This window comes from Cervus elaphus, chromosome 18, assembly GCF_910594005.1.
Source record: "Cervus elaphus chromosome 18, mCerEla1.1, whole genome shotgun sequence".
Classification (NCBI taxonomy): Eukaryota; Metazoa; Chordata; class Mammalia; order Artiodactyla; family Cervidae; genus Cervus; species Cervus elaphus.
In genome coordinates, this window is record NC_057832.1 from 52,089,482 (window position 1) to 52,115,134 (window position 25,653).

The 25,653-nt window shown below is 36.9% G+C and overlaps 1 protein-coding gene and 1 non-coding gene across 2 annotated transcripts in view; one reads left to right on the forward strand and one right to left on the reverse strand.

The window, feature by feature from the left end:
* RSBN1L (round spermatid basic protein 1 like) overlaps positions 1–25,653 on the reverse strand; it is a 79,741-nt gene that overhangs the window by 47,423 nt on the left and 6,665 nt on the right. The gene's annotated exons all lie outside the window — the stretch shown is intronic.
* On the forward strand, positions 5,735–5,807 carry TRNAG-UCC. Its single transcript has one exon. It is a non-coding gene; the product is annotated as a tRNA-Gly (tRNA).

Sequence of the window (25,653 nt, forward strand, 5' to 3'; positions counted from 1 at the left end):
TAACTTTTGCTGTCATATTCATACTGCCTTCAAAAACAGAAGAAAAAATAAAATGTTCAACTAAACAGCAACTGAGAATCATTTCATTGTTATTGTTTCACCTGTCATTTATCACCCAGGTACAAGAGGTGAGAGCTCTAACTTCCGGCAGTCACTGACAGGCTCATTCTCACTTGATCTGTGCTAAGAAACCAGAGCAGGTGCACTAACACTACACTGTATAATGCAGCAAGCAGGTTCTCTATCTCATACCGTACTCTAGTCAGCTACAAACATATCTTTCTTCTTAGCACCATTCCTGCTCCCACCAGTGTACATTCCTTGAGGCAGAGATGGCTCTCCCTCAATAAATGCTTGTTCGATGCATGAAAGAAGTCCTGCAATAAAGTAGGACATTACTGTTATTTTTCTATAGTTCATCACGACTTTCTCTCCAGTAATACTCTAGATTGATCTTTGTTAATTCTTCCTTCTTTTCCACGGCAAGAAAGGAAATTCTTAGTCCTGAAAACCTTTCAGGATTAGTTCTTCAAATGTATATATATCCCTTTTCTAAGTGACCTGGTCATTTTTGACGAACAGCTTTAAGATTTAATAAAGCTATTCTTCAACAACAGTAGGAATCCAAAACTTTTCTGGATTAGCCTTAATAAAGACAAATAATATTTCCCTAACAACAACGGGGTAATTTCTTTTTTACAAAGAGTTGCTTTTACACAAAGAACTCTTACAATTTAACACCAAGAAAGGAAAAAATTATCAACAGAAAAAAAAATCTTAAAAAGAAAATAAAAAATAGTAAATAGGAAAAGGTAGAAAGCACATAAAACAAGCACATTTCAAATAATGTTAATGTCCCATAAACATGAAGAAAAACTCAATTAAAATAAAGTAAAATCATTTTTTTCACCTATCAAACTGACCGGTTTTATTGGGATATTCATATATCACTGAATAAATTTTAAGGTGTATACAGCATAATGATTTGACTTACATGTATCACAAACTGTCCATCATCTTATATAAACACGAAATTTTTTCTTAACAATAACTAGTGCTGCTTGGCAAAGGTGAAGTAAACAGGTACTTCTATACAACGATAACGAGTATAAATTGATAGTCTTACTGGAGGGCAATTTAACAACACATTGAAAAAATATTAAAGCCCATCATTCCTCTTATCCCATAATTTCACAACTAGGATTTAATAAAAAGAAAACCAAGTCTGCACAAAAATGCTCATGCAAAGGTCTACATCCCATATTATTCTTTTTCTATATTATTTTTAATAGTAAAAAACTGTAAATAACAAATGTTTAATAATGGAAATTAGTTAAATTTGGGTATCTTAAGAAATGGAAGATTACAAAGTCATTAAAAATTATGTTTGTGAGCATACATGCTAAGTCACTTTAGTCATGTGTGACTCTGCAACTCCATGGACTGTAGCCTGCCAGGCTCCTCTGTCCATGGGATCGTCCAGGCAAGAATACTGGAGTGTTGCCATGCCCGCCTCCAGTGAGTCTTGCCAAGCCAAGGACTGAACCCATGTCTCTTACATCTCCTGCACTGGCAAGTGGGTTCTTTTACCACTAGCGCCACCTGGGAAGCACCCCCAATATCATATTTAAGTAATAGTTAACTTCACCGGGAAAATTTTCATATGTTAGAGGAAAATTGCAAGTTGATATATGTAAGTGTAAACCTATGAAAGAATCCCAAGTTTGACATATAATGTATACTGTGTATATATATGTAAACACACAAACATTTATGTGTATACATCTGTATATGTATGTATGTTCAGTTCAGTTGATCAGTCATGTCCAACTCTTTGCGACCCCATGGCCTTTGTGACGCCAGGCCTCCCTGTCCATCACCAACTCCCAGAGTTTACTCCAACCTATATCCATCGAGTTGGTGATGCCATCCAGCCATCTCATCCTCTGCCGTCCCCTTCTCCTCCTACCCCCAATCTCTCCCAGTATCAGGGTCTGTTCCAATGAGTCAACTCTTCGCATGAGGTGGCCAAAGTACTGGACTTTCAGCTCCACCATCAGTCCTTCCAATGAACACCCAGGACTGACCTCCTTTAGGATGGACTGGTTGGATCTCCTTGCAGTCCAAGGGACTCTCAAGAGTCTTCTCCAACACCATAGTTCAAAAGCATCAATTTTTCGGCGCTCAGCTTTCCTCACAGTCCAACTCTCACATCCATACACGACCACTGGAAAAACCATAGCCTTGACCAGACGGACCTTTGTTGACTAAGTAATGTCTCTGCTTTTTAATATGCTATCTAGGTTGGTCATAACCTTCCTTCCAAGGAGTAAGTGTCTTTTAATTTCATGGCTGCAATCACCATCTGCAGTAATTTTGGAGCCCAAAAAATGAAAGTCTGACACTGTTTCCACTGTCTCCCTATCTACATATACACATATACAAGGATCTTAAAACAAGAGAAATTGTTTAAAAGTTTATATAAGAGCAAGCTTGATTCCCCAGTTCTCTTACCCTCACCCCAAACATTCAAGTGATCATTTCAATCTTACCCCTTAAGGCAAACACTGAACATTCATCTTCTGAAGAAAGTGAAGAGGCCTCAAGACTCAGGTACCCTAGGCAAGGTAAACACAAGCTGATTGTACTTCCCTAAAATACTTAAGCTGAACTGCATCAAAAAATTTTAAGAGAGAGAACTTGTGAAAATTAAAAATACAACAGCAAAACTGATAGGCTTAATTAAAAGGTTAGAAGAGATCAAGTTTAGATAATCTTCCAGAAAGCAGAGCAACAGAAAAAGAAGTGAAAAATAGCAGAAAATACAGCAACCCAAAGGATCTATTCAGGAGCTCCAATATCAAATGAACTGAAATTTCACAAGAAAGAAACAACTGTATAAGGAAGAAAATACCAATCAATCAATAAATCCCCCCAAAAAGATCGGTCTACAAAATGCAGATTCTTTAACGGATGAATACAAAGAATGGCATTGAGCACTGTAGCCTCCTTACCCCCACACCCCACCCCACTTGTACCAGCACACCCTCATGAAATTTCAGTACACTGGGGATAAAGAAAGACTCTAAAAGCCTCCAGAGGAGAAGAGAAAAAAAAAATATATATATATATATATATCTCAGGTAACAATGTGTAACTGGACTCTTCAACGTAACAGTAGATGCTAGAAAGCAGCACTGCAGCAGTGCCTTCACAGGTCAGAATGAAAATGTTTTTTAAGCTAGAACTCTAGAATCTGCCAAACTATGAATCAAGTATGTAGGAAGACATTTTCAGACAAGCAAAAGTTCAAAATTTTCATCACACATGCATCCTTTCTTAGGAAGCTACCTGAGGGTATGCTGAAGTAAAGGAGTACACAAAGAAGGAGGGAGACCTGAGACACAGCAAACAGGACCCAGAGCCCAGGGGAGCATCGCGAGGAAACAGCAGTGTGAAGGCCGTGCAGCCGGCTCAGAGGGCGATGGGGTGGGCCAGGAGTAAGAGTGGAGAACTGCAGAAAAAACACCCCCAGGAACAAAGGAGAATCACCACACACTACCTCATCACAGAACAGAGAATAAGACAAAAAATGAAGTAATAAGTATGTATGTAAATGAAAAAGAGGCAATTTTTAGCTTTCTGAAAACCAAGAAAGGACTTCTGATCTGCACTGAACAGTATTTGCAAAGTCAATAATGCCTGATTACTGCTTAATCATCTTAATAACCCTAGTTAGGTTTATGAAATTATTAGAGATAAGAAGGAAGCTAAATTATAGAAGCGATCAATTCTTATTTATCCTAACAAGAATAACCTCAGATATGCTGATGACACCACCCTTATGGCAGAAAGTGAAGAAGAACTAAAGAGCCTTTTGATAAAAGTGAAAGAGGAGAGTGAAAAAGTTGGCTTAAAGCTCAACATTCAGAAAACTAAGATCATGGCATCAGTCCCATCACTTCATGGCAAATAGATAGGGAAACAGTGGAAACAGTGGCTGACTTTATTTTCCTGGGCTCCAAAATCACTGTGGATGGTGATTGCAGCCATGAAATTAAAAGACACTTGCTCCTTGGAAGAAAAGTTACGACCAACCTAGACAGCATATTAAAAACCAGAGACATTACTTTGTCAACAAAGGTTCATCTAGTCAGAGCAGTGGTTTTTCCAGTGGTCATGTATGGATGTGAGAGTTGGACTATAAAGAAAGCTGAGTGCCGAAGAATTGATGCTTTTGAACTGTGGTGTTGGAGAAGACTCTTGAGAGTCCCTTGGACTGCAAGGAGATCCAACCAGTCCATCCTAAAGGAGATCAGTCCTGGGTGTTCACTGGAGGGAATGATGTTGAAGCTGAAACTCCAATACTTTGGCCACCTGATGCGGAGAGCTGACTCATTTGAAAAGACTCTTGATGCTGGGAAAGATTGGGGGCAGGAGGAGAAGGGGACGACAGAGGATGAGTCGGTTGGATGGCATCACCGACTCAATGGACATAGGTTTGGATGGACTCCGGGAGTTGGTGATGGACAGGGAGGCCTGGCGTGCTGTGGTTCATGGGGTCTTTTCCAATGAGTCAGGCAATTACCTTCGTCAAACTATGAGGAAGACATCAGACAAATCCCAACTGAGGGACATTTTACAAAATACCTAACCAATATTCCTCAAACTGTCAAGGTCATCAAAAGCAATAAAAGTCTAAGAAACTATCATAGCCAAGAGGAACCTAAATAGCCATGACAACTAAATATAATGTGGTATCTTCAAGCACTCCAATGTTCACTGCAGTGCTGTTTACCATAGACAAGACATGGAAGCAACCTAAATATCCATCAACAGAGGAATGGATAAAGAAGATGTGGTACAGATATACAATGGAATATCAGCCATAAAAGGGATGAAACTGCCATTTGCAGAGACTTGGATGGACCTAGAGAATTTCACACAGTGAAATCAGAAATCAGAAAGAGAAAAACAAGTATCATATATTAACTTAAATATGTGGAATCTAAGGAAAACCAGAAACAGACACAGATGCATGAATACCAAAGCGCAGGAGTGGGGCTGGATGAGTGAGGACAGCAGAGTTCACACAGATACACATTGCTATTACGTATGAAGGAGGTAACTAATGAGAACCTACCATACGGCCCAGGAACTCTGCTCAGTGCTCTGTGACGACCTGAACGGGAAGGAAATCTGAAAGAGGAGATAGACGTAGAGAGAGAGAATACTGGCCAAAAGAGATGAAGTGATGCCACCTGAAGCAACATGGATGAATCTGGAGATTATTACATGAAGTAAGTCAAAGACAAATGTCATGATACTGTTTATATGAGGATCCAAAAAACAAAACGAAACAAAAAAACTTATTTACAAAACAGAAACAGACACAGACTTAGAGAAGGAATTTATGGTTATGGTGTGGGGGAGAGTGGGAGAGAGGATTAGATTGGGAGTTTAGGACTGACATGAACACACTGCTATATTTAAAATAAATAATCAAAAAGGACCTGCTGTGTAGCACAGAAAACCCTGCTCAATAAATTATATGGGAAAAGAATTCTGGGGGGAAAAAAAGGTATATGTATAAGCAAAAAAAAAAAAAGAGTAAAATTTTAAAAATAAAGATCTCTAGATAGCAATTATTAATTAATTTTTAAAATGTAGTATCCTAAATAGGATCCTTGAACAGAAAAAGGAAGTTAGGTAAAAAATAAGGAAATCTGGGATTTCCCTGGTAGTCCAGTGGTTAAGATTCTGCACTTCCAATGCAGGGGGCCCAGGTTTGATTCCTGGTCAAGGAACTGGATTCCACACATTGCAGCGAAGATTCTGTGTGCCACAACTAACACCAGATGCAGCCAAATAAACAAATATTTTAAAAAAAAAACTAAGGAAATCTGAATAAAATATGGACTTTAATGTATTGATAATGTTTCGTTAATTAAGACAAATATACTATACAAGTTTAAGATTTTAATAATATAAGAAAGTGATACAGCACATATGGGAACTCTATACGAAGTCCCCAACATGCCTGTACATCTAATACTGCTCTAAAACTAAAAGCTTATTGAAATTTAGACTTCATATAAGTATATAAGAACAAAACCTAGTTAATTAAAAGAAAAACACACAGTCACACAAAGTTGTGTACATAAACTTAACACTATGTAATGGACAGAGCTCGAAGACACACTGTTAGGTTAAAAAGTGCAAGTTACACTGGGAAAGGGAATGGCAACCCACTCCAGTATTCTTGCCTGGCAAGTCCCATGGACAGACGAGCCTGGTGGGATACGTAAATATACATTGTTTGTAAGAAAAAAAAAAAGTGCAAGTTACAGAAAAGTGTAGATAGGATGTTCAGGCTTTTAAAAATAAACTACATATTCTTTTCTGTGAGTGTGTATGTATGTAAAAATGTATACCTGTAAATGCAAGAGAAAGGTCTGGAAGGACAGACACATACAACTGAGGAACAAGGGCACTCCTGGTTTTATCTCAAGCATGTCTCAAGTATTTAACATTCCTGCAACAGAAACAGATTCATATCTATGCATGACATGTGTAAGCTCTTAAGCCTAAACCATGTCTCCCTGAAGGAAGAACTGATAATTATTTTCTTTTTTTTTTTGATAATTATTTTCAAACAAATTATTTCTTAAGAAAAATTTAGAATCACTTCTGGCATGTTAGAAGGAAAGAGAAAAGAGAAAAGGACACTTCAAAATAAAACAATGAATTAATATGTGATGAAGTAATAAACATACATACAAATAATCTTACTTTTTTCAAAGTCCTCCCTTCATTGTAACTATTCAAATGTATTTCTGTCTTACTTTACACACATTACCTCAAGATTACATTATACTTCAAAAAGAGAACAAAAGAAAGGTGAAAACACAATACAATTATATTTTTATATATTTACATATATATATATTCTGAATATGTAAACATATATACATAATTTGTTAAATGTAAGGTTTTAACAAAAAGAAATGCCATTCATTATGACTCATTAAGACACGGTTTTTGGTATAAAGAAGGATCTTCATATAGGCTCATTGGTTTTTTTTGTTTTTTTTTTTTAATAGAAAAGTCATCAAAATCCACCAGAGCAGTTCTTAAGAAATGCTGGGAGAAATTCATGCTAAAGCTATCAGCCACATTACATTCTTGTAGCACAAACCTCAAACAAGCTTCATGTAATGTTTTACTTGTTTTTCATACGTGGCGTGATTCACAGCGCAATAATGCAGTCCATGAGATTGACTGGTCTGGGCAATAACTGTCATCTCCTCCCCTGTGACCATTTCCCACCCAGGAATAAGCATAGCTGGAAATAAGATCTGAGAAGCAGGAAGCAGAAGAAAAATGATACAGAATTGAAGTGGGGAAGCAAAAGGGAAAGTAAATTACAAAAATTGTAAGAACATAAATGGAAAGAAAAAGATAAAAGGGTACAATAAAGAGAAAATACTGTACATACAGTGGGATGGGGAAAGAGGACATTTATCACACTCCCTCCCCAACAAAGTCAATCAAGACCACAGAATCCAATGTCTTCTCAGCCCTTTTCCCTTAGTGCTTACTGCAACAGACATTATTAACCTCCTCATCAAAAACTGTACTGAAGTTTCAGTGAAATTGAACTAGCCTATCTGACGACTCACTAATTCACAATTCATCATTCCAAATCTGCACACTCCCCTAGGGTCTGTCTATTCTAGGCATGCTTTCTCTTTTGTGTTTCCTCTAAAATGCAATCCTATAATTTAAACTATAACTTTAGGTGAATGAAACCCCAAATAATCTCTCAATCCAACTCTTCTACCAAGCCCCTCGCGCCTTCATCTCTATAAGAAATACTTAACAACAAAATTATCATCTTTCTCATATAAGTAAAGCTTAACCTCTCCTTTTAATTCTCTCTTTATACTAATGGCACAACATCCTCCAACATTCAAATTCAAAAAATTCTCAGAAACCTTTATTATGTGTCCTTCTTCCATTTCCCCTTAACATTAAGTCACCTGCTCAGTTCAGTCTATTTTTCTATTAAAACATGTCTATCTTTCTTCCCTTTCCATAGCTACCACAAACACTGATTCATTACCTTCTGAAAAAAGTGACCTTCCTACCTCGAGTTTCTCTCCACTCCACCAATCCACTGAACACACAGTGACCAAATATTCTTTGAAATGACAGTTTTTCATGTCACTCTCTTCTGCTTTAAACAAACAAATCCTACCAAAAAAAGAAAATTTCCAATCTATGGCATTCCAGAACCTCAGTCAAAGCTCATTTTATCTTTTAATAACTTATTCTACTACTCAACTACATGCGTATATATGTAAGATTCCAGAATTTCTGACTCATTATTCAAATGTCTCACTCCAATATTTTTGCTAATACCATTTAGCTGGAATGTCTTCGCCCACTCCATCTCTGCCTTAAAATCCTGTATGTCCTGTAAGATCTAGATGAAATTCAGCTTCTTTCATTAAGCCCTCCTACATCCCTACAACTATTAATAAAAACTATCACTGCCTCTCTGTCTTATGATTCAAATTCTGATTATGTAGCTACTCCATCTGCCCTACTGGATTATAAACTTTTTTGTAGTTATCACGTTACTCATCTTTGATATCTTCTATAGAACCTAGAAATGTTTTGCATACAAACAACGTTCAATATGAATGAAGTTTCCAGCGGGCAAAAGAAAAAAACGGTTCAAGTAAATAGAAACAAATTACTAGTGATAAGCATCTAAAGGATCAGCAGTCACAGAAGACAAAAAAAAAAAAAAGGTCAATATGCAGAAAAAGAAACAAACAAGATGAATAACAAATGCAGAGTGTCATTTCATTACAGCTAATTATCTCTCCAATTAAACTATAAATACTCTAATAAAAACAAGAAATATAAACAGTTTTCCTCTTTGCATTCTCCCCCACTGGGCCAAGGGTACAGCAGGCAGTAAATGCTTGTTGAATCCACACAAGAGAGAAGTAGAGGACAAATTAGAAAAACAACGATGTAATATAAGAACATACATAAATTATTTTATAAAAAGCAATAAATACAAACAGAATTATTTACCACAAATTTTTTTTTTGGTACTTAAGGGATAGTTTCCAACTTATAGCGGGCACATATAAAAGCACTAGTTCTAGTTCTGCATCAAGTCTTCCCCAGTAGATAGAGTTGTATGACAAGGGAAGAAATGTATAAATAGGCTTCAGAAACTTGGAAGGAAAAGAAGAAAACTTTTCCTTCCTGATTAAAGGATGACTGAGATCTGACAGACATGAGGCAAATGGTATTTAAACACCTGACTCCCCTAGAGTTGTTTACCCGTCCACATGGAGGGAAATTCCTGAAATCAGGGTGAATTGTTCTTGTGGGTGTAACTGTAAAAACTGATACATTAAAAATCCTGAGATTTGAAAGAAACACGCAGACCCAGTCAACTAAGAACGCAGGGGCTTGTGAACTGCTGAATTGAGGGAGAGTTGTGGAGCTTCTGCTGCTTCTTACATAATCAGGGTCAATAAAAACTGATCTCTGAAGACTCCTCCTTTTCTAGTATTCCTTAATTCTATGTTTTTTTTTCCCCTATAAAGGGGAAATATTTAGTACAATACTTATACAGTAACAACTTCCTATGTTTTACACAGTAATGCAAAAAATGTTTCTACATGAAGATATTAAGAGGAAGTTCAAACTACAATTCTTACGTCTCCTTCAGGAGGGGATTAAGAAACTTTAAATAGATTGTCATACAGTAGTCTCCCCATATCCTGGGGGCTATGGTACAAAACCAGTTGGATATCTGAAACCACAAATCGTACTGAACTCTACATATACAATGTTTTTCCTATGTGTACATACGTATCTACAATAAAGTTTAATATATAAATTAGGCACAGCAAGAGAGCATGTGAATTGCCAGCATCACAACTCTTATACTTCGGGGCCACTGTTAAGTAAAGTTAAGGGCTACTTGAATACAAGTACTGTGAAACCAGGACAGTAGATCTGACAAATGAGATGGCTGCTAAGTGACTGACAGGTGGGTAGTGTGTGTGGTGTGTGGATATGCTGGACAAAAGCATGATTCCCCACCTGGGAGGGATGGAGAAGGATGTTGCAAGATTTCATCACACTACTCAGAACAGTACACAATTTAAAACTTATCAATTGTTTACTTCTGGAATTTTCCATTTAATATTTTCAGATGGTGGTTGACCACAAGTAGCTGAAACTGCAGAAAATGAAACCTCAAATAGAGTGGTCTACTGTACCGTCGAAACAGCTCAGGCTTTGCCGTTAGACATATTAAGTTCAAATTCCAGCTCTGCCACCAACTGACCAACGCATATAAAACAAACTACGGAATTGTGTTGTGCCACAGCATTCTCATCTGTCGAAGGCAACAGCACCTATCTTTTAGATTGCTTTTAGAAGAATTAAAGGCAACATGTGCTTATTTCCAACACTATGCCCAGTATATTAAAGGCACTTGATAAATTTTGCTATTATTATTAAAGGCAAATAGTGGGATTTTATCAGGGAAGCATCTAGTAACATGCGTGTGTGTGTGTGTGTGTGTGTGTGTGTGTGTGTGTGTGTGTGTGTGTGTGTGTGTGTGTGTGTGTGTGTGTGTGTGTGTGTTAAGTCGCTTCAGTTGTGTCCGACTCTTTGCGACCCTAGGATTATAGCCCACCGTGTGTGTGTGTGTGTGTGTGTGTGTGTGTGTGTGTGTGTGTGTGTGTGTGTGTGTGTGTGTGTGTGTGTGTGTGTAAGTCGCTTCAGTTGTGTCCGACTCTTTGCGACCCTAGGATTATAGCCCACCAGGCTCCTCCTCCATGGGATTCTCCAGGCACCGGAGAATTCTGGTATTCTCCAGAATACTGGAGTGGTTGCCATGCCTTCCTCTAGGGGATCTTCCCAACCGAGGGATCAAACTCGTCTCTCTTCTGTCTCCTGCACTGGCAGGCAAGTCCTTTACCACTAGTGCTACCTGGGAAGCCAGTAGCACATACAGAATGACAAATCAGTATAGCAATAGTAGTCCCAAGAACACCAAAAGAAAAGTAACAGGAAAGACAAATAAATATTTATATACCTACATGAAAGTCAAGCCAGGCATACCATGGAAAAGAAATTTGGGCTCCCTTTTCTTCCATTAAAAAAAAAAAAAAATTCAGGTCAAGGTTTCTTCAATGAGCTAGCAAGAAAAATTTGCTTCTAAAGCAGAAGTACAGTTACTTCTTCTTTTTTCCAATATATTGTAAAACAAAGATATGAAGTAGTGAGATATTATAATTGGTACCTAGGTGACAGAATTAAATCACTCTAGTCACTGAATCTTATACTATAGCTGTCATATAAAATGTGACACACAGAACCTGGGACATTCAAGACCTCTTAAGTCAACATTATACAATCATTTAATAAAAATTATACTCTATAATGCAAACAGTAAATCATATAGTTCTTTCTGGTTAATGTAATATCATGTGGGAATAACTGCTCTTATTATATACTAATTATATTTTTTCATACAACCAACCAATTAATGTTCTAAATTTTCAAAGTTATATATTTAGCTAATACCACTAAATACCCTCCTATAGGTAATTTATGTATTTCAGTTCAATGTAGGATATCCTCTAAATAAAATTTTACAAAACAAATTTATCTATTAAGGTCCTAATAAGTACACAGGGAGGAACTGTTTCAGACTTCCAAAGCTATGTTAGAAAAGCTTGCTGTTTCTACCCAGGTGTCTTGGTCTCTTTCTGCCATGTAAAAATCCTACTATCGTGATGCGGAGAAGATCATGTAAAATGGCTCTGAGAGGACAAGAGAGAGGGGGCCCAGCTCAGCATCTCATTATCTCTCACAAGGCAATGAGTACATTAGTAAATCATCTTGGACTCACCAGATGACTAGCTACCAAATAAACACCACTAACAACCCCACTCCAGTATTCTTGCCTGGAGAACCCCATGGACGGAGGAGCCTGATAGGCTACAGTACATAGGGTCGCAAAGAGTCAGACACGACTGAGCGACTTCACTCACTCACACACTCAAACAACCCCAGTCAGCCCTGAAGGTAACAAAATTAGCCAATCCTGCTGAATTCCTGACCCACAACATCATTAGACACACTAAAACAATTGTTCTTCTAAGCCTCCAAGTTTTAGGTTTGTTACACGGCAATAGCTACTGCAGCCTTCACAAAATCTTATGGTCAAAAAAGTTGGGGTAAGTTATGTATATACAAGACATGCACTGACTTCACAGAAATGCTAAAGCAGAGTATCATAAAAACACACTGATATTTTAAAATCTAAGATGAAGGGCTAGAATATAAGGATGCTTAGCAGTATACAATGTCAAAGCTATAAAGAGAATCAAACATCTGGAGATTATCTCCGGCTTCAGTATCCGTGACCCTGCACAGTTCAGTTTTCCTACAGAGCTCCATGAACATTATGCTTCATATAATGCTCTACCTAGAGCTTCTTCTCTCTTTACTGAAATCCTACCACTTTGTCTTTCCAAGTTTCTCTCAAACATCCCTCCCTCCCTCCTGCATCTTCTTTCCCTTTCTTAATATCTACCTGCCCCCACTCCCACTAGGTACCATCATTACTTTTCATATGTCTTGTGGTATTTAACTTATTGTACTAAATACTCTACTTTTTCTAGTACCCTGATAGAGAGTTTAAGCTACTTGAAGGCAGACAGTACGTGTTACTGATTTAGTCATTTTTCTTAACACCTGCCATAGCATATAAATACTAAAAATGTTTAAGCTGAAGAGTTATAATCTGCTACTAGAGACCTCAGATTTTAAAGACAAACACAATGCTTGATGGACCACAAAGAAATCATTCTGAACATTACAAAGTAATCTTACTGTAATTCAATCTGTTCCTAATTATAAATAGTTGATAACCTTTCACTGCTACAAAATTATATACCCAGTTATCAAGTACATGTAGAAAAATCAAGTTTTCTATATATACCAGTAATAATCTGGAAAAAAAACTCCCCAAAATAAAGCAAAATACAAGAAAATTCACAGACTGTATTAACTATCAATAAATTTTACAGAGACAGAAAAGAATATAATAGGTAAAAATACACATACAGCTTTAAAAAAAAATTATTTGGCTGCTCTGGGTCTTAGTTGCAACAGCATGCAGCAGCATGTGGGATCTATCTAGTTCCCTGAGCAAGGATTGAACCTGAGACCCCTGCATTGGGAGCGCAGACTCTCAGCCACTGGACCACCAGGGAAGTCCCCACATGTAGCTTTAAGTATAAAAGTAGTTCTATAATAATTATAATTTGCCCTTATTTGATCAATATATTTGATTAAAATCTCTGTGAGATTAGGGTGGGAGGAAGGATTCTTAACAAAATAATTCTCTAGTTAATCAAAAAGGAAAAATAAGAGTAAAGGAACCTTATCCAAACCTCACATACAAAAATTTTTCAATTGCATCACAGACCCAAATGTAAAATCTGAAATTATAAAGTATCTAAAAGAAAAAACAAGAGAAAGCCTGGATGACCTTGGGTTAGGCAAAGCTCCCTTAGTTAAGACACAAAAAGCACAAAACATAAAAGAAATAAATTATAAAGTGAACCTCATCAAAATTACCATGTTTTGCTGTGAAAAAGTGCAAAGGACAATATTAAGAGAATGAAAAGCCACAGAACTGGAGAATATATTTGTAAAAATACATCTCCAGGAGAATACATTTGTAAAAATACATCTCTCGTAAGGAACTTGTTCACAGAATATGTAGAGAACTTTCACAATTCAATAAGAAGAGAATATCCAATAACAGGCAATTTGAACAGACAGTGCACCAAAAAAGAGATAGGGATGGAAAATAAGCACATGAAAAGATGTTCATCAGGAATTGTAAATTAAAACCACAATGAAATACCACTACACGTCCACTAGGATGACTAAAATTTAGTAAATTGACAATATCAAAGGGCTGTGGGAATGAAAAATGGTACAACCACTTTACAAAAGTCTGACAGTTCCTTATGAAGTTAAAACATACACCGAGCCGTGTGTGGGTATGCTCAGTCATGTCTGACTGAGATCCCACGGACTATAGCCCACCAGGCTCCTCTGTCCATGGGATTTCCCAGGCAAGAATACTGGAGTGGGTTGCCATTTCCTTCTCCAGTAGATTTTCCTGACCTGGGGATCCAGCTTGTGTCTCCTCTTGTGTCTCTGCACTGACAGGTGGTCAATGGATTCTTCACCACTGCACCACCTGGGAAGCCTGCACTTAGCCATACAAACCAGAAATTCTACTTCTTAGGTATTTACTGAAGAAAAATGAAAACATATATCCATTCCAAGATTTGTATGTGAATGTTTATAGCAGGCTTATTCATAATTATCAAAAACCAGGAACAATCCAAATGTTCATTAACTGGCAAATGGAAAAACAAAGTGCAGTGTATCCATTCAATGGACTACTAGAAACAGAAAAGATTGAACTGATTAATGAAACACCTCAAAAGCAATATACTAAATGAAAAAAGCCAAATATGAAAAAATCAGATAGTTCAATTTAAATGACATTCTGGAAAAGGCAAAACCATTGGAACATAAAACAGATCAGTCCCAGGCTAGAAGAAGTGGGAGAGTACTGAGGTGCAACAGGGAGCTTTTCCTTCACTGAAGTGGAGTCGCTCTACAAGGTTGTGTTAATTTCACAACCGTTGTTGCTGCACTTTGTGTACATGTATACATATTTTCATATTCTTTCCCATTATGGTTTAATCACAGAATACTGAACATAGTTCCCTGGGCTATACAGTAGGACCTTGCTTTTCCATCCTATATAGAACACTTTGTTTCTGCTAATCCCAAACTCATCCCTTCCCCTAGGCAACCACAAGTCTGTTCTCTATGTCTGTAAGTCTGTTTCTCTTTTGCAGATATTCATTTGTGTCATGTGTTAGATTCCACATACAAGTGATATCATATGCTATTTGTCTTTCTGACTTACTTCACTTAGTATAATCTTTAGGTCCACTCATGTTGCTGCAAATGGCATTATTTCATGCTTTTTAATGGCTGAGTAATATTCCACTGTGGTTACATACCATGTCTTCTTTATCTAATCACCTGCTGACAGACATTTAAGTTGTTTCCAATCCTTAGCTATTGGAAATAGTGCTTCTATGAACATAAGGGTGCATGTATCTTTTCTAATTACAATTTTGTATTATAATACAGTAATTGTGATAATTCAAGATTAGTCAAACATTAAATCAGCATTACCCACTCAGTTCATTTTCTTTCTATTCCTCACGCCACTAACACCCGCCTCTTGCGCTCATCTGACAACCTGCCCGTTGCTGGTGAGCGGCTCGTCAGCTGCTCATCTCTTTATCACTTTTCTGCTGTCTTCACACTTGAAATAACCTGCCAAAACTCTCCTAAACTACAATCAGACATCTCTTCTCAGCAGGCAAAAACCCGCTGAAATATAGTGCAACTCATTCATTCCCCAAATTACAGAGTATCCAGAGGTTGAAGGCCTGACCTGAAACAAGATAATCACAGCCCCAGATTCCGGAGAGCTTACAGTCCAGTGAAGAAGACAATTAAACAAGTGAAGAAACTGAAAACGCAACCTCAGAATGGGAAAAAGAATATTTGCAAATGAAGTAACTGACAAGGAATTAATCTACAAAATACACAAACATCCGAGGCAGCTCAGTATCACAAAAAGAAACAATCCAATCAAAAAAATGGATGAAAGATCTAAACAGACATTTCTCCAGAGAGGACATACAGATAATTAAAAAGCATATGAAAAGATGCTCAACGTCACTATTACAGAAATGCAAATCAAAACTGCAATGAAGTATTAATATTACCTTACATTGGTCAGAATGTCCATCACCAAAAAATCTAAAGACAATAAACACTGGAGAGGGTCTGGAGAAAAGGGAGCCCTCCTACCCTGTTGGTGGGAATGCACAGGGATACGAGCAGTACGGAGAACTGTATGGAGGTTCCTCAAAAAGCTAAAAACAGGGCTGCCACAGGCTCCAGCAATCCCACTCCTGGGCATATATGGGGAGAAAACCGTAACTTGCAAATGTGAAAAGATACAAGCACCCCAGTGTTCACAGTACCCAGGACATGGAAGCAACATTTAAATGTGCATCAAAAGAGGAATGGATAAAGAAGACATGGTACATATATACAATGGAATATTATTCATCCATTAAAAAAGAATGAAAGAATGCCATTTGCAGCATCATGGATAGATCTAGAGATTATCACAGTAAGTGAAGTCAGACAGAGAAAAACAAATATCATATGATATTGCTTAATGTAGAATCTAAAGGCTGCAAATGAACTTACCTACAAAACAGAAACAGAGATACAATTACAGAAAATAAACTTATGGTTATCAGGAGGTAAGTGGGGTGGGGGGAGGGATAAATTGGAAAACGGACTAACATACACACACTACTATATGTAAAACAGATAATTAATGAGGACTGTACAGCACTGCGAACTCCATTCAATACTTCCCTTAATGGTCTATATGGGAAAAAAATCTAAGAAAGTGGATATACGCAAAACAGATTCACTTTCTATACACCTGAAACTAACGCCAAACTGTAAGCCAACTATACTCCAATAAAAATTTGAAAAAAAAAAATGAAGTGAAGAAACTCAGGACAGGATGCAAAGAGATATAAGAAGAGACAGCAAGGAAACCTAATGTAGTTTAGAGTAGCAAAGGCATCTCTTTCAAGCTGAGTCTGAAAAGATAAGTAAGTTCAGTGGAGTAGAAGTGTGGAACTAGGGATGGAAGGATAATGGATGGAGAAAGTTCTAGGCAGTAAGGAGCACAGAGCAGAAGCTAGAGAGTTAAACGAGAACATAAATTATCCAGAACCTTAGAAGACATTTTAAAGAATTTTAACATTATCTTATAAACAAGAAAGTAACATGATCAAACATGCATTTAGATCCCTAGTTATCACTTAGGCTGTAGAATGAAGAATGAATTCAAAGATCATAGATATGAAGTAGAGAACCCAATGAGGATGGAGTTATACAATAATTTAGGTTAGAGCTAATTAGGCTTGAGATTAATTAGCCTTCAAATAATACTAACAGAAAGGAAGGAGTAAAATAGATATATGTGAAAGAGCGGCTAGAAGCGAAAAGACTTATTTTCAAGTCTGATAAAGGACAAGCATAGAATCAAGTTTTCAAACTTGAGCACTAAGATAAGGTGCAGACACAGAAAGACAAATGTGGGTAAGGAAAACAACTGAGGTGTGAACATATTACTCTTACAGTTCTATGGAACATCCAATAGTGGGTATGTCAAGGAGAAAACTGAATACACAGATCTGAAACTCTGGACTAAGCTAAAACCTGAGGAGTGCCAACAAGAGGCACTAGAAAACTAACAGGGTCATTAACAAAGCCAGAGAGATTACTGTAAAATGGCTTTACAGTAAGTAAAAATAATAACTGTAAAAACTAAAGCAAATGTTAAAACGGCTACAGCAGAGATAAGGAAAATGGCAGGGGAGGCTAAAAGAGGAAGGACAAATGGAATGTAAATGGTTAAACTGAGGAACGGAGTAAAGGTGAAGGGACCATGTCTAATCTTGGGGTCTTCAGAGGTCTTTTCAAAACGGAACAGCTGGTTACCTGAAATCTAATGATCTTAGATTATTTGCTCCTCACAGAAAAAGCCCTCCATATACATATACAAAAGCACATACATGCTAACTGGGCAGAATCTCCAGTCCACATAACAACAATTTTAAACCTTATTCATGGACTCACTACTAATTTGAGATGCATCTGATAACAGAACTCTAACAGGGTACTTGCCTGAATCTCAAACTTACATCCATCTTTTTGAACCAGTTCTGTTACAGGTGTACCCAACATTTTTCAATTAATGCTCATTCCCTTCATCTGAAACCATAAAATAATATATAAATCCTCCTTTCTTGCTATTTATTTGAAAACCATGATGTCCTATCATACATTCCCTCTTAAACTTTTTTTTCCCTTTTCATGTCCAGGAGTACCAATCATTTTACCACTAAAGTCACTTCAATTCTCTACTACAATTGTGTCAAATATTCCTGACTCATTTTCCCAGGTGATTCATCCTATACAATGCTACCAAATTAATGTCCCTAAAATACCATTTAGAATATACTATCCTCCTACTTAAAAACCAATTTTTCATCAAACCCAGTTCATTTACCTGGCAAACTATCTCACAATGCAAAGTACAATTCTGGATGAAGGAGATACTAAAAACATTAACACAGTTTACACAGTAGTTTAGAGCTACAGCTTTTAAGTCAAACTATCTAAAGACCTATTTTATTTTATATCCCTCAGCAAGTTACTTCAATTATTCTGAGCTTCCGTAAAGCACTTTCAAAAGGTTACTATCTAACTAAAGATGTAAAAATTAAATCTATATAAAGTATAGTATAGTTCTAAGTTGCTAAGTATAGTTCTATAAATGTTAACTCTTGTTCTTAAGAAGTTCTAAAGAACTTCTTGTCCTCAAGAAGTTTATATTCTAGCTCAAATTGCACCTAAGTACTCATTGCATCCGCTTGCAGCCCATCTCAAAAAAGGCAGACAGAATTTACTAATTCTGACATTTTCATTATCCTCAAAAGAGAAAACTGAAAAATGCTATTTATTCCCTTAAGATATAAAGTTCATCAGCAAATTATGCCAGAAAATAAATCAAGGACATGTGCTTTCCAGAATATTGCTTCACGTGTCAAACCAGACAAAGTGGCTCTGAATTAAATAACATGTAAAGTGTATCTATCTGTTCTTTAAAAAAGCTGGCAAGAGCAGCTACTGAAATTGACACTGCAAAGAGGACCGATAAAATTAATTTTTAATGAAAAAGTACTATTTACTTTCTTTAATCAGATACAAGGCAAAGATCATAAAATGGCTAAAACAATACCTGTTGTGTAACAACTAACATAATCAAATTAATAAATAGGGATTCATATAGGCATATACTCAATTCATATTAGCCCAAAGAGGACATAATGGAATAGAGATTATAATTTTGAAATATATATAATATTTAACACTATTAATGTTAGTTATTATGTTTAAAAAAAGAGGGCTTTTCTACTATACTTGATAAAGGCTTGAAAAGAACAAAAAAAAAGAGAAATTGGAAAACATAAAATAAATGAAATGGAAGCACTAAATATGAAACAGAAAAAGGCAAACAAACTATGCTCATCATATAGTCTAATTGCTTTTAAGTATGGTTGTTCACTAGAAATCACATCTAGAGCTTTGGAGGAAAAAACACCACCACCACCTGGGCATTTGTTATTTTTCAGAAAATTCCAAGATAACTCTAACGTGCATCTGGAAAATAGGAAATTAACATGTATACAGTATTATTAACTAAACTCCAGATTTTGTTCAAATTTCACAACATTTGATGCTACTGTCCATTATTTTGTTTTCATAACTTAACCAAGTTTCCACATCTTATTTAGTTGCATTGAACAGCTTCAGTGGCATGCAACAAATTCTGATAAAACTCTTTTCATTTTTATCCTGTTACAGATATTCTCTGATTTTCTTTGTTATGGCTTCTAGGACACAGACATCATTTAAAGGTGGACATTTAATTTCCAAACACATGCGGTTTTTTAAACATCTTTGATGTTAATTTCATATTTACATGCTTTCTTTTTTATAATCACCCTCTGTGCTTTTTGGTCTTTTAACTTTATTGAGGTTTTTTCAATAGCTAAGTCAAAGATCTCTCTTGGTAAATGTCACATTGCACCTTAAAAAATGTGGGTTATTTTCAAGTATCTTTTGATACTGATTTCTAACATAATTCCACAGTGATACAAGAGGCAGACTCTGTATGATTTCAATATCTTTAGACCATGACATTTTTGCACCTTGTTTTATGTCCCTGGATATGTTCCAGTGTCTCCTGGTTTACAGTCTATCGCAACTTGAATAGAATTTGCATCCTGCTGTTGTGTGAAAATTATATAAATCTTAATTATGTTGAATTGGTTCCTGGTGCTTTTCAGGTTTACTATATCCTTCTACCTTTCTATTCACTCTATTACTTTTTGAGCGTCTGATATTGAAACTCCGACTAAAAATCTTAATTTGTCTACTTAAAAACATCGTAATATATATTGGAACTATATGTAACTTTGTTCTGTATGTTCCAAGTTTCCTGTAAATGTGTTATCAAACTTTCATAATTTAAAAAATAATTTTAAAAAGTAAATAGGGCTTTTTATTTTTGGTCCATTTACCAATACTATAATAGATTACCAGTTACAGTAACCAGACTATAACAATCAATCTTTAAATAAAAGCATTCTGAAACGCAGCTTTACAAAATTTAAATTATTATGAATTAAGAATTCAAGAAAGGTATTTACCATAAGATTCTATTCATATCAACGAATTTATAGTATTTACCTTGGCACACAAAGTGCCCAAAGTAAAAACAGACAGCCAAATTTTAACCTAAATATAAGAGCAGCGATTTACTCTGAATTTTCCACCCCCAAAACTAATTTATTTTTTATTTAGAAATAGTTTGGCATCATTTTAACCTCCAGTGAAATGGCTAAGAAATAGAGGAAAATAATAGAATGGGAAACACTAGAGATTTCCTCAAGAAAATTAGAGATACCAAGGGAACATTTCATGCAAAGATGGGCTCAATAAAGGACAGAATGGTATGAACTTCACAGGAGCAGAAGGTATTAAGAAGAGGTGGCAAGAGTCCCCGCCGGCGGGCCGTCGCCCGCGTCCCTCGGGGCGCGGCGCCGCGCGTCAGGACCGGGTCCGGGGCGGAGACCCTTCGTCCCGAGACACGGGGCGCGGCCGGAAAGGCGGCCGCCCCCTCGCCCGTCACGCAGCGCACGTTCGTGGGGAACTCGGTGCTAAACCATTCGTAGACGACCTGCTTTTGGGTCGGGGTTTCCTACGTAGCAGAGCAGCTCCCTCGCTGCGATCTACTGAAAGTCAGCCTCCACACAAGGGTTTGCTTTTTTTTTTTTTTTTAAGATAAAAAAAAAAAAGAAGAGGTGGCAAGAATACACACAAGAACTGTACAAAAAAGATCTTCAGGACCCAGATATTCACAATGGTGTGACCACTCACCTAGAGCCAGACATCCTGGAATGTGAAGTCAACTGGGCCTTAGGAAGCATCACTACCAACAAAGCTAGTGGAGGTGATGGAATTCCAGTTGAGCTATTTCAAACCCTACAATGATGCTGTGAAAGTGCTGCACTCAATATGGTACCACATTTGGAAAACTCAGCAGTGGCCACAGGACTGGAAAAGGTCAGTTTTCATTCCAATCTCAAAGAAAGGCAATGCCAAAGAATGTTCAAACTACCGCACAATTGCACTCATCTCACACAGTAGTAAAGTAATGCTCAAAATCCTCCAAGCCAGACTTCAGCAATACAGTGAACTTCCAGATGTTCAAGCTGGTTTTAGAAAAGGCAGAGGAACCAGAGATCAAATTGCCAACATCCACTGGATCATCGAAAAAGCAAGAGAGTTCCAGAAAAACATCTATTTCTGCTTTATTGACTATGCCAAAGCCTTTGACTGCGTGGTTCAAAATAAACTGTGGAAAATTCAAGAGATGGGAATACCAGACCACCTGACTCGCCTCTTGAGAAACCTGTATGCAGGTCAGGAAGCAAGAGTTAGAATTGGACATGGAACAACATACTGGTTTCAAATAGGAAAAGGAATACGTCAAGGCTGTGTATTGTCAGCCTGCTTATTTAACTTATATGCAGAGTACATCATGAGAAACGCTGGGCTGGTGGAAGCACAAGCTGGAATCAAGATTGCCGGGAGAAATATCAATAACCTCAGATATGCAGATGACACCACCCTTATGGTAGAAAGTGAAGAGCTACAGAGCCTCTTGATGAAAGTGAAAGAGAAGAGTGAAAAAGTTGGCTTAAAGCTCAACATTCAGAAAACTAAGATCATGGCATCCAGTCCCATCCCTTCATGGCAAATAGATGGGGAAACAGTGGAAACAGTGTCAGACTTTTGGGGGGGGGGCTCCAAAATCACTGCAGACGGTGATTGCAGCCATGAAATTTAAAAGACGCTTACTCCTTAGAAGGAAAGTTATGACCAACCTAGACAGCATATTAAAAAGCAGAGACATTACTTTGTCAACAAAAGTCCGTCTAGTCAAGGCTATGGTTTTTCCAGTAGTCATGTATGGATGTAAGAGTTGGAATGTGAAGAAAGCTGGGTGCTGAAGAATTGATGTTTTGAACTGTGGTGTTGGAAAAAACTCTTGAGAGTCCCTTGGACTGCAAGGAGATCCAACCAGTCCATCCTAAAGGAGATCGGTCCTGAATGTTCACTGGAAGGACTGACATTGAAGCTGAAACTCCAATATTTTAGCCATCTCATGAGAAGAGCTGACTCATTTGAAAAGACCCTGATGCTGTGAAAGATTGAGGGCAAGAGGAGTAGGGAACGACAGAGGATGAGATGGCTAGAATGCACCACCGACTCAATGGACATGAGTTTGGGTAAATTCTGTAAGTTGGTGATGGACAAGGAAGCCTGGCGTGCTGTGATTCATGGGGTCGCAAAGAGCCGGACACGACTGAGCGACTGAACTGAAATGGCTAATTCAAGCAGGGATCATGAAGTAATGCTGAAGTCATTAGGTAAAAGACAATTGGCAAATTAGATATTCACAAAGTTTCACCCCACAGATTATAAACTAAATACAAGGTGAAAAATAAACTATTAAAATTGTGACACTGGTCATCTCAACCAAGTGATCAAATGTAACATGATTACTTATAGCAAAATCTGAATATTGCAGGCCTCCTGATGGGCTATAATATGAAGCACATCTGTAAAATATTCTTACTCAATCTATTTAATCTGAAATCAATCATGCCTTTAAACCTTTCAGTGTATAAGAAATACAAAGAAACAAATTCAATACTACCACAATAAAGCAAACTGTTTAAAAATCATAAAAATATAAAAATCTATAAGATAACAAATATCTTAAACTGGTATTTTCAAAAAGTCAACTTATCATATTGAAAAAGTAACCAGAATAATTTTAGATTAAAAAAAAAGAAAAACAGAAAATGTTGTTTCAGTACAATGAGGGGTTTGAGGGAAACTGGAAGAATTTGTATGGACTGGCTATATTAAGTTTCTTAAGTGTTCTATTATTATGGTTATGTAGTTAATTGTAGGACATGATGGCTGAAATATTTAAGAACGAAGTGTCATGATGTCTACAATTCAGTTTCAAATGATTCAGTGAAAATATATGATAAAATATTAAAATAGAAGGAATGCAGTAAGGAAAATCTACACAAGATCATCATGTTGTTCTTTCAAGTTCTCTGAATTCTAAATTTTTTCATAATAAAAAGTTAGGGGAAAAATAATTTGTAAAAATAAAGTTCATCTTTACTCTCTTCCTGTTATCACAATCTAAAAGGAAAAAAGTCAAGTTAACTGAAGCACTGTGTAAAAAACTAGGCTCAGATCTTGGCAGAGATAGGGTTGATCCAAATTCTTCACACATTAGCTTTGCAATTCTGTAAAAGATAAACAATTCTCCAAGTTTTAATGGAAAAATATTAAGCTAACACCATGGCACCTGACAAGCACTCAATAAAAGCCTTTTCTTTCTCCTACCAAACCCCTCATTTTTTTCCCCCTATACTGATGTGGTTGAATGCACAATGACTTTGCAAATACCTGCATCAATTAGCTGTTATGGAGGTGTGTCTGCTTACTTAGATTATTTAGTTTTCAGATACTAAAGAGTTAACCTTTAAAAAACAACAAAACGACAAAGTTAACCTAACCCCTGGGGACTGCTGGTGGGAATGTAAAATGGTGCAACTGCTACAGAAAATAGTTATGGGCAAACTATAAATTTAACAACAATAATAATAATAAAATTATTATAGGAGTCAACAATTCTACTTCTAAGGTATACACCCAAAAGAATTGAAAGCAGGGATTCAATTGGGTATCTGTACACCCTGTTCATAGCAGCATTATTCATTATACCAAAATAATAGAAGAACTCAGGCATCTATCAAAGAATGAATGCATAAAAAAAATGTGGTATATACATATAATGGAATATTACTCAGCCTTCAGAAAGGAAATTCTGACACATGCTGCAACATGGATGAACTCTGAAGACATTATGGTAAGTGAAGTAAGTCTGTCACAAAGAACAAATACTTTGATTCCACTCATACAAGGTACTTAAGAGTCATCAAATTCAGACAGACAGAAAGTAGAATGGTGGTAGGCTAGGGCTGGGGTGAGCAGTGGGGAAGAAAAAGAGGAGTAATTCTTTAATGGGTATGGAGTTTCAGTTTGGGAAGAAGAAAAAAGTTCTGAAAATGGATGGTGCAGTGATGGTGGCTGCTAACAATTTGAATGTACTTAATGCCAGTAACTATACACTTGCTGCTGCTGCTGCTAAGTCGCCTCAGTCCTGTCCGACTCTGCGACCCCATAGACGGCAGCCCACCAGGCTCCTCTGTCCCTGGGATTCTCCAGGCAAGAACACTGGAGTGGGTTGCCGTTTCCTTCTCCAACGCATGAAAGTGAAAAGTTAAAGTGAAGTTGCTCAGTTGTGCCCGACTCTTAGCGACCCCATGGACTGCAGCCTACCAGGCTCCTCCATCCATGGGATTTTCCAGGCAAGAGTACTGGAGCGGGGTGCCATTGCCTTCTCCAACTATACACTTAAGAATGACTAAAACTGTAAATTTCATGTTCTGTGTATTTTACAAGAATTTTTAAAAATAATTTCTGAAAAAGAATCTAAAAAATACATAAGCATATTTATTTCAGGACATAGAAATACTGTTTCTGACAGTTTGGGAGTGGATGAAAACTTCAGTCTTTAAAGTATCTGTTCAGTCACTCAATCGTGTCCAACTCTTTGCAGCCCCGGGGATTGTAACCCGCCAGGCTCCTCTGCCTATGGGTTTTTCCAGGCAAGAATACTGGAGTGGCGTGACATTTCCTACTCCAGGGGATCTTCCTGACCCAGAGATCCAATCCAATCCAACCCAATGACTCCTGCATTGGCAGGCAGATTCTTTACCACTAGCGCCACATGGGAAGCCCCTCTTTAAAGTACCAATACTGAATTATTGAAATTTTACAAGCATTATTCTATAATGAAAAAAAATTCAATGCTAATTATTTGGGGGTCAATGATATATATTCAGCATATGTTTTAAAATACTTGAGCAAAAAACAAAAATAAATAGAGAAGAAACAAAACATGTATTGTAAATTGTTGGTAATTGTTGAAAACAGGATGATGGATAGACCCAGAAGTCATATGGCTCTGGTTTTCTTAGTATTAAATTTTTTCATGATAAATATTTTCAACCTACAATTCAAAAAAAAATAATATGCATAAAGTTTAATGTATTCAGAAATAATAATGTTTAAAGAGATAAAAAATTACTTTAGTTGGTAAGAATGTACTTC